Raw genomic sequence first — 15,312 nt, forward strand, 5'->3', positions numbered from 1 at the left:
TCATTCCATAGTTCATCAGGCACTCTATCTATCAGATCTAGGCCCTTAAATCTATTTCTCACTTCCACTGTATAATCATAAGGGAATTGATTTAGGTCATACCTGAATGGTCTAGCGGTTTTCCCTATTTTCTTCAAATTCAGTCTGAATTTGGTAATAAGGAGTTCATGATCTGAGCCACAGTCAGCTCCTGGTCTTGTTTTTGTTGACTGTATAGAGCTTCTCCATCTTTGGCTGCAAAGAATATAATCAATCTGATTTCAGTGTTGACCATCTGGTGATGTCCATGTATAGAGTCTTCTCTTGTGTTGTTGGAAGAGGGTGTTTGCTATGACCAGTGCATTTTCTTGGCAAAACTCTATTAGTCTTTCCCTGCTTCATTCTGCATTCCAAGGCCAAATGTGCCTGTTACTCCAGGTGTTTCTTGACTTCCTACTTTTGCATTCCAGTCCCCTATAATGAAAAGGACATCTTTTTTGGGTGTTAGTTCTAAAAGGTGTTGTAGGTCTTCATAGAACCGTTCAACTTCAGCTTCTTCAGCATTACTGGTTATGGCATATACTTGGATTACTGTGATATTGAATGGTTTTCCTTGGAAACAGAAATCATTCTGTCATTTTTGAGATTGCATCCAAGTACTGCATTTCAGACTCTTTTGTTGACCATGATGGCTACTCCATTTCTTCTGAGGGATTCCTGCCCACTGTAGTATATATAATGGTCATCTGAGTTAAATTCACCCATTCCAGTCCATTTTAGTTCGCTGATTTCTAGAATGTCGACATTCACTCTTGGCCATCTCCTGTTCGACCACTGCTAATTTGCCTTGATTCATGGACCTGACATTCCAGGTTCCTATGCAATATTGCTCTTTACAGCATCGGACCTTGCTTCTATCACCAGTCACATCCACAGCTATGTATTGTTTTTGCTTTGGCTCCATCCCTTCATTCTTTCTGGAGTTATTTCTCCACTGATCTCCAGTAGCATATTGGGCACCTACTGACCTGGGGAGTACCTCTTTCAGTATCCTACCATTTTGTCTTTTCATACTGTTTATGGGGTTCTCAAGGCAAGAATACTGAAGTGGTTTGCCATTCCCTTCTCCCGTGGACCACATTGTGGCAGCTCTCTCCACCATGACCCGCCCGTCTTAGGTTGCCCCGCGGGCATGGCTTAGTTTCATTGAGTTAGACAAGGCTGTGGTCCTAGTGTGATTAGAATGACTAGATATCTGTGAGTATGGTTTCAGTGTGTCTGCCCTCTGATGCCCTCTTGAAACACCTACCATCTTACTTGGGTTTCTCTTACCTTGGGCATGGGGTATCTCTTCACAGCTGCTCCAGCAAAGCACAGCCACTGCTCCTTACCTTGGATGAGGGGTATCTCCTCCCGCCGCCCTTCCTGACCTTCAGCGAGGGATGGCTCCTCTAGGCCCTCCTGCACTCGCACAGCCACCACTCCTTGGGCCTGGGGTTGCTCCAGTCCCATCACTTCATGGCAAATAGATGGGGAAACAGTGGCTTTCTTTATTTAGGGGGGGCTCAAAAATCACTGCAGATGGTGACTGCAGCCATGAAATTAAAAGACACTTACTCCTTGGAAGGAAAGTTATGAGCAATCTAGACAGCATATTAAAAAGCAGAGACATTACTTTGCCAAGAAAGGTCCGTCTAGTCAAGGCTATGGTTTTTCTAGTGGTCATGTATGCATGTGAGAGTTGGACTATAAAGAAAGCTGAGCATGGAAGAAATGATGCTTTTGAATTGTGGTTTCAGGAAAGACTCTTGAGAGTCCTTTGGACTGCAAGGAGATCCAACCAGTCCATCCTAAAAGAGATCAGTCCTGGGTCTTCATTGGAAGGAGTGACAAAGCTGAAACTCCAGTACTTTGGCCACCTGATGTGAAGAATAGACTCATTTGAAAAGATCCTGATGCTGGGAAAGATTAAGGGCAGGAGGAGAAGGGGACGACAGAGGATGAGATGGTTGGATGGCATCACTGACTCAATGGACATGAGTTTGGATAGGCTCTGGGAGTTGGTGATGGACAGGGAGGCCTGGCGTGCTGCAGTTCATGGAGTCGCAAAGAGTCAGACACAACTGAGCAACTGAACTGAACTGTATGTCCTATATTCATTGTCTATTTAAATGGATATTTTTAGTTTTCAGACTTGAATGTACTGATTTAGCTTCCCTTTTCTACAGGTGCAATGATTTTTCTTATGTATTTTTGCCCCACCCACCTCAACGCTTAGCAATACTATATCCCAGAGGTCTGTTAAGGAAAGAATATGTGACTTATTTGGGGTCAATGAGACCAAAAAAGAAGTGATTTTTCTAGATGTTTCTGGGAAATATGTATTGTTTATTTGAAAAGACATTCATAAAAGATAGGATTTCTCCCTCTTGAAAGGTGTATGAACATGATAGCTGGCATAATCTACATCCATTTTGCCATCAAGAGGGAAACCAGCCCAGAGATGAAGTCAGTACACAAGAGAAGACATAGCTGAGGAAATCACGGTGAAATCAACCCAGTATCACTAGAATTAAACTATTTAGCTGGTTTTATAATCCAACAGATCTTATTAACTTACCTTGTTTGTTCAAGACACATTATCTGTAACTGAATAAATGAGAATTGACAGATTCATGTCTCTTGTCTTGCATTTTTATAGTCTATTTTGAAACAATCCTCAAATTGTCTTTAGCTTACAAACTACTTTTCACCAGTACCCATTTGGCTACTCATCACATCTATTGTCTTTTTACCTTCACTGCATTATTCTCATTTCATATAACTCCACTTAAAATATATGAGGGATACAGAGGTCCCGTAATTTATCCAGAGAAATACTAACGTGGAGCTCAGGAATCAAACCCAGGCTATCTAGCTCCATACCCATGTTCTTAGCCATTAAGTCATACTACACGCAACATAAAGAAGTAAACGTATCAGGAGAGGAAAACTTCCAAGTAACTATGCTGTCAAGTGGACAGGGAAATAGAGCAGAGATTCAAGAATGATGTGGATCATTCTTGATGTGGATAAAAAGAAATTCTTCCAAATTTATTTTGAAAAATCTCAAACATACAAAAGTCAAGAGAATGGCCACAGATGTTTAAATCAAGATTAAACAACTGTTAACATTTTACATTTGACTTGTAAGCTATCTCCAAATACGTGTGTATATGTGTGTGTGTGTGTGTGTGTGTGTGATGACATTATGAGAGTTTACCGTAAGAACTTCAACATACATCTGAAAATAATAGACATTTCCATATTATATTATTCTCATCCCCAAGTAATTTAACAACATCAAGTATGAAGTTCACATTTGAACTTTCCCGCATTTTCCCAATATTGTTCTCTATAGTGATCTATTCTTTCAACAATAATTCAATTACAGGTAACTTAATTTTTTTTATTTTTACTTTCTATACAATTTGTTAAGGTTTCACTCCACTTACATTTATGACACGTATTGGCTATATTCCTTGTGTTATGTAATACACCCTAGTAGCCTGTCTTACACCCAGCAGTTTGTGCCTCCCATCCCCCGACCCCTACACTACTCCTCCTCCATCTCCCCACGGGTAACAACTAGTTTGTTCTCTTTTTATGTGTTACTGGATTCAGTTTGCAAATATTCTATTTTTTCATCTGTGTTCATCAGTCATGCTGGCTTGCAATTTTCTTTTTTTCTTGGTATCTCTGTCTGATTTGGTGATCAGGGTGATGCTGGCTTCATAGAATGAATTCTGTAGTGCTCTTTCCTTTGCAATTTTCTGAAATAGTTTCAAACCATAATTGTTAACTCTTCTCTAAATATTTGATAGAATTTCCCCACAAAGCCATCTTGTCCTGGATGTTCTTTCGTTGGGAATTTTTAAATTACTGACTGTACTTCATTACTGGTAACTGGTCTGTTTATATTTTCAAATTTCTTCTTGGTTTAATCTTGGGAGGTTGTATCTTTTAAAGAATTTGTCCATTTCCTCTAAAATGTCCCTTTAATCGACATAGTCATCACAGTCTCGTAAGATGCCATGTATTTCTATGGCATCAGTTGTAACTTCTCCTTTTTTATTTATGATTTTATTGACTTGGGCCCTCTCCATTTTTCTCCTGAAGAGTCTGGCAAAAATCCATCTATTTTGTTCATCTTTTTAGTAAACCAGCTCTTAGTTTCACTGATTCACTGATGTTTCCTATTGCTTCTTTAATCTCCATTTTATGTATTTTTATTTCTTTTTTTTTTTACTATCTTTAGGTTATATTCTCTTTCTAGTTCCTTTAGGTATAGGGTTAGTTTGTTTAAGATTTTTCCTGTTTCTTGAGTAAGCTTGTATTGCTATAAACTTTCCTCCTAAAACTGCTTTTGGTGCATCCCTTAGGGTTTGGATTGTTGTTTTAGTTTCATTTCATGCAAAGATGGGCATAATAAAGGACAGAAATAATAAGGACCCAACAGAAGCAGAAGATATTAAGAAGAGGTGACAAAAATACACAGAAGAACTATACAAATAAGATCTTCATGATGCAGATAACCATGATGGTGTGGTCACTCACTTAGAGCCAGACATCCTGGAGTGTGAAGTCAAGTGGGCCTTAGAAAGCATTACTACAAACAAAACTAGTGGAAGTGATGGAATTCCAGCTGAGCTATTTAAAATCCTAAAAGATGATGTTGTTAAAGTGCTTCACTCATTATGCCAGCAAATTTGGAAAACTCAGCAATAGCTGCAGAACTACAATAGGTTAGTTTTCATTCCAATCCCAAAGAAGGGCAATGCCAAAGAACATTCAAACTACTGTATAATTGCATTCATTTCACATGCTAGCAAGGTAATGCTCAAAATCCTTCAAGGTAGGCTTCAACAGTATGTGAACTTCTAGTTATAGTTGGATGACTTTCTCACAGTAGGCACAAAAGTAAATTCAAAATGTTTTAAAGAATTAAATGTAAGACTTGAAAATATAAAACTCCTGGAAGAAAACATAGGTGATATGTTCTTTGACATTGATCTTAATAGCATTTAATTGGATATGTCTCCTCAGGAAAGGCAACCAAAAGCAAAAATAAACAAAGGGGATTATATCAAACTAAAAAGTTTTTGCACAGTGAAGGCAATTATTAATATAATGGAATATCCATCTACAGAATGGGAGAATATATTTGCAAACAACATACCTGATAAATGATTAATATCCTAAATATACAAAGAATTCATATAATCAGTATCAAAAAACAAGCAAATTTTTAAAATGGGAAGAATATCTGAACAGACATTTTCCCAAAAAAATCGTATACGTGGCCAACATGTACATGACAAGGTGTTCAACATGGCTAATCAGGGAAATGCAAATCAAATCCACAATGAGATATCACTTTATATCTGTCATAGTGAAGTGAAAGTTGTTCAGTCATGTCCAACTCTTTGTGACCCCATGGACTATACAGTCCATGGAATTCTCCAGGCCAGAATACTGGAGTGGGTAGCCTTTTCCTTCAGGGGATCTCCCAACCCAGAGTTGGAACCCAGGTCTCCTACACTGCAGGCAGATTCTTTACATCTGAGCCACAAGGGAAGCCCAAGAATACTGGAGTGGTAGCTTATCCCTTCTCCAGCGGATCTTCCTGACCCAGCAATTGAACTGGGGTCTCCTGCATTGCAGGTGGATTCTTTACCAAGTGAGCTATGAGGGAAGCCCACACCTGTCATAAGTATTATACAAAAAATAACAAGAATGAATATTGGTGAAGATGTGGAGAAAGGGAGAGAAAGTAAATTGGTGCTGCTACTATAGAAAACTGAATGAAGATTCCTCAAAAAATTAAAAACAGATCTACCACTGATCCAATAATTTCATTCATGTGTGATTTATCCAAAGCATGCAAAAAAAAATTAGGAAATATATGTGCACCCCTATATAAGATATAAAAGCAATCTAACTGCCCATCAATAGATGAATGGATAAAAGAAAGTGTGATAATAGATATATAATGGGGAAAAGGGAAACCTCTTACACTGTTGGTGGAAATATAGATTGATACAACCACTATGAAGAACAGTATGAAGTTTCCTTTAAAAACTAAAAGTCATGGAGGCAAAGAGGGAGGCTCAAGAGGGAGGGGATATATATATATAATTAAGATTCATTCATACTGCTGTACAGCAGAAACCAGCACAAATTGAAAAGCAATTACCCTTAAATTAAAAAGTAAACAAAGGCATGAACAAGAGAGAAAATGAAGAACAGAACATGCTAAATAAGCAGCATCTTTATATACAAAGACCAAGAAAAAAGGATGAACACTTGAGATATCACAAAACAATTAGATCATTTATGTTGGCTTCTTTTTGTAAAAATTCTTTCAATAAACTAAATTTTTCAGAAAAAAAAAAAAACCTAAAACTATTATATGACCCAGAAATCTACTACTGGGCATATACCCTGAGAAAGCCATATTTCAAAAAGACACAGGTATTCCCAATGTACAATGCAGCACTCTTCACAGTAGCCAGGACATGGAGGCAACCTAAATGTCCATTGACAGATGAATACATAAAACAAATGTGATACATATATACAATGGAATATTATTCAGCCATAAAAAGGAATTGAAATGGGTCATTAATAGAGACATGGATAGACCAAGAGTCTGTCATGTAGAGTGAAGTAAATCAGAAAGAGAAAAACAAATATTGTATATTAATGCATGTATGTGGAATCTAGAAAAATGGTACAGATGAACCTATTTGCAGGGCAGGAACAAAGATTCAGACCTAGGGAATGGATGTGTGTACAGGGGGTGGGGGAGGGCGGGATGAACTGGGAGATTGACATCGATGCATGTGCACTGCCATGTGTAAAACAGATAACTAGTGGGAACGTGCTAGAGGGATATTGCAGGGAGCTCAGCTCATTGCTCTGTAACGACCCAGATGGATAGGATGAAGGGAAGGTGGGAAGGAGGTACTAGAGGGAGGGGACATGTGCATACATACAGCTGACTCACTTTGTTGAACAGCAAAAAATGACAATATTGTATACCAGCTATACCCCATTTTCAAAAAGAATAAAACAGATAAGAATAGGAAAAGAAAAAGAAAAACAACGAAAATTTGCCATTTGTCACAACACAGATGGGCCACAAGGGCATTGTGATAAATGAAATGAGTGAGAGAAAGAAAATACTGTATGACTTCACTTAAATATGGAACTTAAAAAATAAAACAAATATACATAACAAAACAGAAACAGAGTTATAAATTAAACAAACAGGTGCTGACCAGAGGGGAAGGTGTTGAGGGAAGGAGAAAAACACATAAGGAAAATTAAGAGATTCAAATTTTCAGTTGTAAATAATTGAGTCACAGTCAAATATACAGTATGGTGAATATAGTCAATAAATATATGACATCGTTGGATGCTGATATATTATAACTAGAATTATCATGATCTTCAGTTTACATATACACTATACAGAAATATCAAATTACTATGTTACATAACAGAAACTGAAATAGCATTGTAGGTCAATTATACTTCAAAAACAAATGCTCATAGAAAAAGAGATCAGATATGTGATTACCAGAGCTTTTGTGTATGTGTGTGTGTGTGAGTGAGTCTGTAGGAGGGCATGGGGGATTGTACGAGAAAATTGAAAAAGTACAAATTTCCAGTTATAAGATAAATAAGAACTATCCTGTAAAGGAGGAGGTGTTCGTGGAAATTCAAGCCAACAGGAGAGGTCTAGCTATCTAGCAGTGAAACAGATAGTGGAGTACAAGACTTGGAGCTCACCTTCCCTCACAAACACATCAAAAATACATCTACACGTGGAACAGTTCTTACAGAATACCAACTGAAATCTTGCAGAAGATATCTTAACAACTAATGCTGCAAGAAAGATACATAACTGGGTAGAACGAAAGACAACAAGAGGAATCAAGATGAGACGTGTACCTCTGGAGATGGAGCCATGAAAGAAGACAGGTTCCCTCACCCTGGGAGCCCCTCTGCCATTTGTGATGCCCACCAGGACAGATAGTTGGAGTGGCCTGGACTCTGCTGCAGAGGAGTATGCATGTGCTGGCTTGCTGCCAGGCAGAGCGGACAGGGACCTGCGCTGATGGCTGTCATGTCACTACATTTCTCAGCCCAGGATTGCTCTTACTAGTGAACACAGCTGCTGGGTATTGAATCCTAGCAGACAGACCCAGGGAAAGGACTCAGTCTGGCTACATGGAGATGGCCTGAAGGATCTGTGGTGTGGTACAGTTTGCTTGGCATGCACAAGACAATGTCCAGGCCCACCACAGGCGCCCCATTATCAGGACATGAAGGGTTTGGCACGGGTCCACCACAGAAGCCCACTGTCAGTGTGCTCACGGTGGGGCACAGGCCCAGCAGCAGGGGGGCTGGGGAGCACGCACATGCCAGAGGCGGTACTAACATCTCAGCCATCTATTACTGCTCACACAGCAAGGATGGGTCTCGGGGTGGTGCAAGCAGCAGCAGACTACATTGGCACACATACTGGGTAATGGGCAGCATTGCAGAATCACACATTCCTGGCAGAAAACCCTGGGGAGGAATCCTCAATAGCTTCTTTCATAGTGAAAGCGCTACATTCTCACTAACATCACACCACAGCTTACAATCAGATCTGGAGTCTTCTACTCCAAAAACTAGAGAGAGACTCTGCTCCTTGATAGGGCTATAAAAGCCACGGAGCAAAGAGGACGCCCTGCCCAACACACAGTGCAGGCTCTGATTACCAAAACAACACTCATACTCCCTATCAAGGGGACAATTGCCAGTGCACACTGAGGAAAGAGGAGAGAGGCATCCATACAAAAAACCCTCACACCAAAAATATTACTCTTACAGTCTACACAGGGATGCTCCCACACAAAAACAGCCCATCGAGACCACAACAAATAAATGTTTTTCTTAAATTCATAGAGTTAGAGAAATTTAAGTAAAAAGAAAAAGCAGAGGAAATACTCTCAATTAAAAGAAATCACCTGAAGGAACAATGAAAGAACTCCCCAGTCTACCAGACTTCAACTTCACAAAGGAGGTAATTAAAAAGCTAAAATGATTAGCAAATACTATCAATAGAGACACAGATCACTGTAACAACAAACCAGAACTATAAAGAGGAACCAATCAAAATTAGATAACTCAATTGCCAAGATAAAAACTGAGTTAAAGGCAAGGAATGGCTGACTAAATAATGCAGAAGAATGAGTGACCAATAAGACAGAAAAATGGAAATCACCCAATCACAATAGTAGACAGAAAGACCAATGAAAAAAATGAACGCAATGTATGATATCTATGGGATAATACAAAGCTTGCCAACCTACACATAACAGGCGCCCCAGAAGGACCAGAAAGAGAGAAAGGGATAAAAAATGTATTTGAAAAAAATTTATGGCTGAAAACTTCCCAAACTTAAAGAAGGAAACAGATATCCAGGTAGAGGAAATACAGAGGATCCCAAACAAAATGAACCCAAACACACACCAAGAGTGATCATAATTAAAATAGCAAAAGATAACGAGAGGATTCTAAAGGCAGCAAGAGAAAAATAAAGAGTCAGTTACAAGGGAACCCCCATGTGGCTATCAGCTGATTTCTTGAAAGAAACTGCAGGCCAGAAGGGAGTGATCAAGATATAATCAAATCTGCAACCTAGGATACTCTACCCAGCAAGAAAACCATAAACAAATCAAAAAGAAAACCCTAGAATGGGAGAAAGTATTTGCAAATAAAGCAGCAGACAAGGAATTAACCTCACAAATATACAAACAGCCTGGGCAGCTCTATGTCACACACACACACACAAACACAATAAAAAAATGCGTGGAGGACCTAAACAGACATTTCTCCAAAGACGACGTACAGATGGCCAAAAAGCATATGAGAAAATGCTCAACATCAATAACTGCTAGAGAAATGCAAAATAAAACTACAATGAAGAATCACCCCCACACCAGTCAGAATGGCCATTATCAAAAAATCTACAGATAAATGCTGGAGAGGGTGTGGAGAAAAGGGAACCCTCCTACGTGTCAGTGGCAATAAAAATTGGTACAGCCACTATGGAGAACAGTATGAATGTTCCTTAAAAATCTAAAAATAGAACTACTATTTGAGCCAGCATGGTCATATACCCAGAGAAAACCAAAATTCAAAAAGATACATGCACCCCAGTGTTCACTGCATTACTATTTACAATAGACAGGACATGGAAGCAATCTAAATGTCCATCAACAGAAGAACGAATAAAGAAGATGTGGTACATATATACAATGGAATATTACTTAACCATAAAAAAGAATGAAATAATGCCATTTGTAGCAACATGGATGGACCTAGAGATTGTCACACTGAACGAAGTAAGTCAGACACAGACAAGTAGCATATGATATTGCTTATATGTGGAATCTAGGGGGGAAAAAGGTACAAATGAACTTACTTACAAAACAGAAGTAGAGTCACAGATACAGAAAACAAACTTATGATTACCAGAGGATAAGCAGTATATATAAAACAGATAACTAGTGAGGACTGGCTAGATAGCACCAAAGGACTCTATTCAGTACTCTGTAATGGCCTATATGGGAAAAGAATCTTAACAAAAGGAGTGACTATAAACAGAATAACTGTTATAACAGAATAACTGATTCACTTTTTTTTATGCTTGAAACTACACAACACTGTAAATCAAATATACTTCAATTTAAAAACATTTTAATGGATTAAAGACTTACGTGTAAAACCTGAAACCATAAAACTTCTAGAAGAAAACATAAGCAGTACACTCCTGACACTGGTCTTTGTAATATTTATTTGCATATGTCTTCTCAAACAATGTAAACAAAATCAAAACTAAACATACTAAAATATATCACATTAAAAAGCTTTTGCACAGCAAAGGAAACTATCAACAAAATGCAAAGGCCACCTACAGAATGGAAGAATATACCTGCAAACAATATATTTGATTGGGGGTTAAGATCCAAAATATATAAGAACTCATACAACTCAACCTCAAAAAAATAAACAACCTGATTACATTTGGGCATAAAAATGGGCAGAGTGTAAGAATAGACATTCTTCAAAAAAAAGACACAGAAATTACAAACAGGCACAGAAAAGATGCTCAATATCAACTAATTACCAGGAAAAAGCACATCAAAACCACAATATCATCTCACTCTTGTCAAAATGGTACTTATCCAAAGACAACAAATAATAAGCATTGATAAGGATGTGGAGAAAATGTAACATCTGTACACTGTTGATGGGAATGTAAGTTGGCAAAGCCACTATGGAAAACAATGGAGATTCCTGAAAAAATAAAGACAGAACTACCATGTGATCCAGCAATTCCACTCCTGGATATTGATTTGAAAAAAATTAAAATGCACTCCTGTGTTGATTGCAGTATTATTTACAATAGCCAATAAATGAAGCAACTTAAGTGCCCATAAAGATGGGATAAAGATGTGGTGTACATGTATAATAGAATAATGTTGTTTATTCACTAAGTCATGCCTGACTCTTTTGCAACCCATGGAGTGTAGCCCACCAGGCCCCTCTGTCCATGGGATTTCCCAGGCAAGAATACTGGAGTGGGTTGCCATTTGCTTCTCCAGGTTATCTTCCTGACCCAGGGATTGAACTCACATCTCCTTCACTGGCAGGCAGGTTCTCTACCTCTGAGCCACCAGGGAAGCCAACAGAATAATACTCAACTATAAAAAAATGAAATTTCTACCATTTGTGACAACATGGAAGGACCTAGAGGGTATTATGCTAGGTGAAATAAGTCAGAGAAAGACAAATATTGTATGATTTCACTAACTATGGAATGTAAAAACCAAAATAAACAACCAACAATAACAAAACAGTTACAGATACAGAGAACAGCTGGTTGCTATAGGGGAAAAGGAATCAGGGAGGAAAGAAATAGGTGAAGAGCGTTAAGCAGAACAAACTTTCAGTTGCAAAATAACTGAGTCACAGGTATTCAATGTACACGGTAAAGAATATAGTCAATAACCAATATTTTTGTATGGTGATATATTGTAACTAGACTTACATACATTAGGAAATGAGGTGGCAATCATTTTGAAATGCATAGAAACACCAAATCACTATGTTGTATACCAAGAACTCACATAGCGTGGTACATCAATTATACTTCAAAAGCAAATAAACAAGGAAATTCATAGAAAGAGTGATCAAATTTGTGGTTACCAAAAGCTAGGGGTGTGGGGAGGGGGAAGTGGACAAAGTCAGTCAGTCCAAAGATACAAACTTTCAGTTATAATATAAATAAGTACTAGTGATATAATGTACAACTTGATAAATAGAATTAACACAGTTGTATGTTACATATGAAAGTTGTTAAAATTGCAAGAGCTCTCATCACAAGAACAAAATGTTTTTCTGGTTGTTTAATTTGGTATCCATATGAGACAATAAATTTCACGAAACGTATTGTGATGATCACTTCATGATATATGTAAGTCAAATCATTATGCTGTACACCTTAAGCTTATACAGTGCAGTATGTCAATTATAGCTCAATAAAACTGCAGGAAAAAATCACTATGTATTGGCATAAAAACAGGCACATAGACCAATGAAACAGAATAGAGAGCTTGGAAATAAACCCATACATATATGGTCAACTAATTTTTGACACAAGTAGCAAGAATGCACAATGGGGAAAAGATAAGTCTATAAATGGTGTTGGGAAAACTGGATATTCATACACAAGAGAATGAAGCGGAACACTGATCTTACATTACTCACAAAAAATAACTCAACATGAATTTATGACTTAAATATAAATTCATAAAACTCTTAGAGGAAAACATGGGGGGAAAGCCGCTTGACCCTGATACTGGCAATGATATTTTTGGACTTGACACTCAAAGCCAAGGCAACAAAAGCAAAAATAAATAAATGGGACCACATCAAACTAAAAATCTGCACAGCAGAGGAAACTACCAAGAAAAATGAAAAAGCAACCTAAGGAATGGGACAAATTCTGATAAGCAGTTAACATTCAATTATATAAGAAAGTCATACAACTCAACAGTAATAATAATTCTATTAAAAATGGGCAGAAAAACTTACTAGACAGTTTCAAAAAAAGACATACAAGGTTTACAAAAATGCTCAGCACTACTAATCATCTAGGAAATGCCAGTCAAAACCATAATGAGATATCACCTCATACCTGTTAAAATAGCTGCCATCGAGGAGACAAGTGATAACAAGTGTTGCCAAGGGTGTAGAGAGAAAAGGGAACACTTGTGTACAATCAGTGGGAATGTAAATTGGTACAGCCACTATGAAAAGCAGTATGAAGGTCTTCAAAAAGTTAAAAATAGAATACCATATAATCCGGTAATTTGATTTCTGTTTATATGTCAAAGAAACTGAAATGACTATCTTGAAGAGAGATCCGCTCCCTCAGGTTCACTGCAGTATTATTTATCCACAGTAGCCAAGACACAAAACAACCTAAGCATCCGTTCTGGGATGAATAAAGTAAATGCGACACAGACACGCACACACAATGGAATGGTATTAAAGTCATAAAAAAAAAAAAGAGGGTAATCTTGCCATTTGAAACAATATGGATGGACCTTGAAGGCACTATCATGCTAAATCTGAAAAAGTCAAACTCGGAGAAATAGAGAACAGAATGCTGGTTGTCAGGGGCTAAGGATGGGGGTTCCTTTTGTCAAAGGGAACAAACTTCCAGTTATGAGATGACAATGTAACTATACTGCGATAGTTAACAATACTGTTTTACATACTTGAAATTTTCCTGAAGGAGTAAATATTAAAAGTTCACATCAACACCAAAAAAGGGTAATTATGTGAGGAAATGGAGATAACTAACCTTATGTCTCAATCACTTCACAACAGGTATCTGTATAAAATCATCACATTATACTGCTTACATTTATACAGTGTTGTATACCAAATACATCTCAAGAAGCAAGAGAAAAAAAAAAAAAAAAAGGTACTTACCTTTATGAATGCGCCTGAGATGGTTCTTCAGGGGAAAAGCTGGAGGAACAGGGAGCAACCGCCTCCCGAGATAAATTCTAGATATGCCACTTTTGTCAGAAGAAACTGGCCCTGAAGGTATGCAGTGGACCAGAGTGTTCGCGTTCCTGTGACCAACGACTTTGGCCTACTTGAAAGCCGTGTAATGCTCAGACAGAAGCGGGCACGGCTCGCCAGGGACCTTCCACCACCTGGAAGATCGTTCCCTTGCGCATGCGCAGTTCACTGCCCGATGCTGGCCTGGGCCTTCGCACAGCCACGGGCATTGGCCTGAGCACAGTCTTTAGTTCCCCACACCTGGCGGGGCTCCAGGGGTGAAGGGCTGCCGCACTGTGGCTCTGCCTTGAGCACTGGAGGAGGCTGCAGGGAAGATTGGGATGTGCTTAAAATGGGTTGTGTGTGCCAGACCGCTTACAGACGAGTCTGAGGGGCCACCCGGATATTTTTCACCCCAGACATTTAATTTTGAGGTATATTTTTGCTTATTGATATAGACTTATTTCCTTTTAATATTTTTAAACTTAAGACACTCTTTCTGGGGCGTCCCTGGTGGCTCAGTGGTAAAGAATCCGCCTACCAATGCAGGAGACATAGGTTCAATCCCTGGCCTGGGAAGATCCCACAGACCACGTTCCACAACCACTGAGCCTGTTCTCTAATTACTGAAGCGGATGCCTAGAGCCCAAGCTCCACAGCAAGAGAAGCCACTGCAATGAGAAGCTCTCACACGGAAGTAGAAAGTAGCCCCGGTTCACGGCAACTAGAGAAAAGCCTGCACAGCAACAAAGACCCAGCACAGCTAAAAATAAATAAATACAATTATTTTTAAAAACGCTCTTTCCAACATGATTCCACTTTCATAAAGGAATATGGTAAATAGTTCCAGAAGAATATACATTCAAGTGATAGTGGGTTCTTTTAGGTAGCCACCAAAGATTCATGTATAGTTTTTTAAATCTCAGTTTCTCTTTATACATATCTGATTTTTATGGCTGTTTCATTTTTCTATACATAAGGATTTATAAAAGTAACCATTTTATAATGATTTATAATAAAAGCATTTCATTTTGATAAATGTAAATTCATAAACACTGGTGGATTCTGTCATATTTTCTGTCTATAAATTTACCTTCAGTTCAGTTCAGTTTAGTCGCTCAGTCGTGTCCGACTCTTTGCGACTCCATGAAGCGC

Source organism: Ovis aries, chromosome 1, assembly GCF_016772045.2.
Source record: "Ovis aries strain OAR_USU_Benz2616 breed Rambouillet chromosome 1, ARS-UI_Ramb_v3.0, whole genome shotgun sequence".
Lineage (NCBI taxonomy): Eukaryota > Metazoa > Chordata > Mammalia > Artiodactyla > Bovidae > Ovis > Ovis aries.